Source organism: Elephantulus edwardii, unplaced genomic scaffold, assembly GCF_000299155.1.
Source record: "Elephantulus edwardii isolate Elephantulus edwardi_28Jun2011 unplaced genomic scaffold, EleEdw1.0 scaffold00314, whole genome shotgun sequence".
In the NCBI taxonomy this organism is placed as follows: domain Eukaryota; kingdom Metazoa; phylum Chordata; class Mammalia; order Macroscelidea; family Macroscelididae; genus Elephantulus; species Elephantulus edwardii.
Window position 1 is genome coordinate 581,444 of NW_006400064.1, and position 5,005 is coordinate 586,448.

The window sequence follows — 5,005 nt, forward strand, 5'->3', positions numbered from 1 at the left end:
CATTTTGGTCTTTTCTTCCTCTTCTGTCTTTGTAATGACCGTTTACACTCTTCCTGAATGATATCTTTGACATCCTCCCACAACTCATCTGGTCTTTGCTCATTAGTGTTCAAGGCCTCAAACCTATTCCTGAGATGATTCTGAAATTCAGGTGGTATAGAGATGGTAAACCGGCATTTACTCAGCCCCACCCTGCTTCAGCCTCAGGAGCAGATGAATTCTCAGCTGGTGGACCAGCTACTTTTGTCTCTGCCATCTTGTGGTTTAGGGTTTGCTGGGTGTCTGTGTTGGTAATTGAAGTTGTGACGGTACTGACCTTGAGGTGGCTGCTGACCTTGGGTCTCATCTTGATTTTCCTTATCTTCTTCATTGCCGTCCTCTCTAGGCTGTCTTTGGCGAGAAGGGCCCCTATGAAATCGTGGTCTAAAACCCCGATACATATTCTGTCTCACTGGTCTACCTTGTTCTCCTGCACCCTGGTTCTCAGCACTCTGCATCACTTGGAGGGTTGGAATACTGTGGTCAACGCCCATAGGGTCTCCACATGTAGTAAGGTGGGAACCGCCTGTGGTAGGGCCGGCATTTTTGGGCCGGGCTGGCGTTGTTGGGCCTGGCCTTCGGGAGCACTCTCTGATCTCTCGTTCTTCTCCCCACTCTCACTATTCTGGTAATTCTGCTGGCAGTTATGTGGGGGACCCCTACAACGTGGATAATGTAACAGAGTGAGTCCCCGAAAAGATCACCGATCCAATTAGCCAAATTAACAAAGTTTATTTCGAGTTCGAACCGGGCTCCCACATGCTGACACAGCAGCATCCACCCGAGAGCCCCAAGCTAGCCCAAGCTTCTACCTTTTATACCTCTGTTACTTCTCTAACTATACATGCTATGATTGGCTATCTATAGTAGTTTGGGTACTAGTTTGCTTTTAATTGGTTAGCTATAGCTCAGGGAAACAGTTTGGAGACTTGTCTGAATCTGATTGGTAGGGAAACGGTTTGGAAACCTATTTGAATCTTATCGGTTACTTCAGATACAGGAATGCGGAAAAAATCCCTTTTGCCAAGAAGAATTATTCCACTTTATGGCAGTTGACTAATCAGGGTGTGATTTACCACAGGTGGGGGTTGTTTGGTTGCTAGAAACCACTCAAGCGAGTGGGGTGGGGGTAGCTGCACTTTACCAGAGTTTACTGAGTTTCTGATACCTGGTTCTTACATATAATGGTTACGGTCTGCTGCATATTTACTGCCTTGCACTGGAACACCACCAGGACCTGTAACATTTGCTGCCTCCGCACCCTTTACTCCTTCAACAACATCAAACTCCACAGTCTATCCATCTCCTACACTGTGAAGGTACTTCCTGGGGTTATTCTTCTTTATGGCAGTCTGGTGTACAAATACATCTTCCTTGGTGTCATTCCTGTTGATGAAACTATATCCGTTCCTTACAATTGAACCATTTTACTGTTCCCAAAACCATCGTTGGGATGACCTTGTCCCCGCCTGCAGGCGACCCCCCCCCCCTCCATGTGAGGCCACCTGGGCCGTCGCTCCCTGGCTCCCTGCGCCCGCTGCCCGTGGTGCTGGGCTTGGTGTCGGCAGCGCTGAGGGCGGCTGCTGGGTCTCGGCCTCACTGCTCATGGTTTCATGGTTGCAGTGATGGTGACTGGGGCCGACTGTGGCAGCTGTGGCTCCTCCCAGGACTGCTCAGGGCTCTCCCCTACCTATCGAATTCTAATCATATATATACCTTTTAAACAGTTCTCTCCCTCATCTGTTTCAATGCAGTATATATTTTTCTTTATTATTATTATTAATTTTAATAAAAATTTAAAGACTTTGGATTTCCATTCATTCATTGTTGCACTTTTCTCCCTGCCCACCCCTCCCCCCCAGCTTGCTCTTCTCTTTGAAAAGTAAAAGAAAAAACTCTTATTGTTATACAATACCCCCCTCAAGTTCACTCCACTATGCAGCCTTCATTCTGGACTCCTATCATGACAATAATACCTAATCATTTATCCCTTTTAAACAGTTCTCTCCCTCATCTGTTTCAATGCAGTATACATAATTTATCTGTTCTTTCTCAGTCTCCCCTCAACCCTGATGTCAGTCCCATTTTGTCGTTTTGTGACTGAGATATTTCACTCAGTATTAATGTCCTCCAGGGTCACCATTTTATATAATATTTTATGAGTTCCTTGTTTTTTCAATGCAGCATAGTATTCCATTGTGTGAATATACCACAGCTTCTCTCTCCATTCTTTGTTGATGGGCTGCATGGAGCATTTTGAATCAGAAAATCATATGATCTACTTACTATGCCAGAAATAAAAAGGGGAAAAAAAACGGGGTTGCTTTCATAGTTAAAAAGTCATTTCTAGATCCTTTTGAAATACACTGTTCTGAGTGACAGGATAATATGTATGGATGCATAGAACAAAGTCTAGTGAATACTACTATTATTCAAATATATGCATCAACAACCAGAGGAAATAGAAGATTTATACCAACTTTTGCAGTCAGAAATTGATCAAACATGCAAGGGAGAGGCATTAAATAATAATGGGTGTTCACAGCATCCCTTTTCAGCAGGAAGTAGCTAAAAGAATATGCCATTCCCTTTTCCTTATGAATCAGGGTGAAATCTCTCTCAGGGAGGAGTGATAGAGAATGGCAAAGGACACACTGACAAAGGAGATTAAGCAGAACTGGTTGTGACAAGCACTGTGGCAATTGGACAATCAAAACAGACTTCCAAGGAACATTCAACCTGAATCCTTCTGATCATATGGAGATTTTTTAAAGTATTTATTTGAGTTTATTATGCTTAATTTGTTTTATTTGTATATAAAGGATGCTCATCTAGATGATAACATAATTATGATAAAAACAAAAGGGGAGAAATATGGGAAGCCAATACTAACTATGTGGAATAAATTGAATGCTATTTAAATAAAAAAATAATAATGGGTATTCATAAGAAACAAACTGGGATCAAGTTTATAAAGCCTAGTCTACGATACAAAGAATCAAGAAATTGCCAGTTACAGCCAGAGTCTGGAGAGGATAAGATTGATGTATGGGACCTCCTAAAGATTAAATCCCTGTGTTTATAAAAAACTTTTTCCAATAGGGTGAAAAGAAAACTTACCAACTGGGAACAAATATTTGCCAATACCATCTCAGACAAGAGTCTTATAACTAAAGTTCATAGCATACTCCTAGACCTCCACAAGAAAAAGACTGATAACACAATTATAAAATGAGTAAAAGACATGGAAAGAACTTTCACAGAGGAAGATATTAGAATGGCAAAAAGACACACGAGGAAATGTTCCAAATCACTGGAAATAAGAGACATGCAAATCAAAACCACAATGAGATACAATCTCACTCCAGTAGCTCTGGCAAAGTTTAACAGGACAGCTAATAATGAATGTTGGAGAGACTGTGGCAAAATAGGAACTCTTATACATTTTTGGTGGGATTGTAACATGGTACAAACACTCTGGAAGGCAGTCTGGCGCTTCCTCAAAAAGTAAACATAGAAATTCCATATGACTCAGCTATTCCATTGCTTGGAATATACCCCAAGAAAAAGAGAACTGAGGCTCGAACGGAAACTTGTACACCAATGTTCACATCAGCACTATTCACCATTGCAAGAATATGAAAATAGCCCAGATGTCCAACCACAAACAAATGGATTGAATGTACAAATGGTACATTCATACAATGGAATACTATGCAGCATGCAGGAGCAACAATATTGTAAATTACTACCTAACTTGGGAGGGATTGGAGAGCTTTATGCTGAGTGAACTAACTCAGTACCACAAGGACAAATACTGTATTAGACCATTATTGTAGAATGAGTGTGAGGATCCAAGGAGGAGAGGGTAGAAGCAGAGGGGTGAGGATGGGAGGGGGATGGACAGTAATCATAGGGTTGCACAATTCGATGGGGGGATGTGTGTGAAGAAAATGGGAAGAATCTTGTGTGAAAAGTAATGTATTTGAACTTTGTAAATAAATGAGTATAAAAATTTAAAAAATAATAATGGGTGACTGGAATGCAAAGGTTGTGAACAGGAAAGAAGGATTAGTAGTTGAATCCACCAGATGCTCTGCTAGAGAAGGAGGTGCAATCTCTTCCTGTACCAGTCGGATCTGATTCAATGGTATACAACAACAACAAACAACCCCCCCCACACACACACACACAACCACAAACAAACTGCAGTGAAACGAAAACGATGAACTAAGTCACAGAAATAAGGCTGGAGGTAGAATGATAAGACTTCTGTATAATCAACGATTTATTCATTGCAAATACTTTTTTATAAGGAACATAAATGTAGACTTTACACATGGTTTTCACCTGATGGTATGCACAGGAATCAGATGGATTTACATCTGTGAAAACAGTCGTTGAAGAAGCTCAATATCATCTGTGAAAACTAAGCCAAGTACTGCCTGTATAACAGACCATCAACTAAGTTCAAACTAAAGCTACAGAAGGTTAAATCAAATCCACAGGAATCAACATTTGACCATGAGTTTATCCCAGCTGAATTTCAAAACCATCTTAGGTTTGAGGCCTTGAAAACTAATGAGCGGAGACCAGATGAGCTGCGGGAGGATATCAAGAATATCAACCCAAGTGCCAATCAACAAATGAATGGATAGAGAAGCTCTGGTAGAGTACACAATGGAATACTATGTGGCATTGAAAATCAAGGAACTCATGAAATATACAAAATGGGTGACCTTGGAGGACATTATGCTGAGTGAAATATCTCAGTCACAAAAAGACAAATACAGCATAATGCCACTTTTATAAAAGAGAACTGACATAGGGGTTGGGGGGAGACCAAGAAAGATGGGATAAATAATGTATACTGCATTGAAAAAGATGAGGGAGAGAACTGTTTAAAAGAGATATATGAGATATGATTTAGCACAGGAATCCCGAATTAAGGTTGCATAGAGAAGTG

The 5,005-nt window shown here is 41.0% G+C and overlaps 1 protein-coding gene and 1 pseudogene across 3 annotated transcripts in view; both read right to left on the reverse strand.

Moving 5' to 3' along the window:
* TOM1L2 (target of myb1-like 2 (chicken)) overlaps positions 1-5,005 on the reverse strand; it is a 289,350-nt gene that overhangs the window by 229,458 nt on the left and 54,887 nt on the right. The window lies entirely within an intron of this gene.
* LOC102862000 lies at positions 182-1,696 on the reverse strand (annotated as a pseudogene).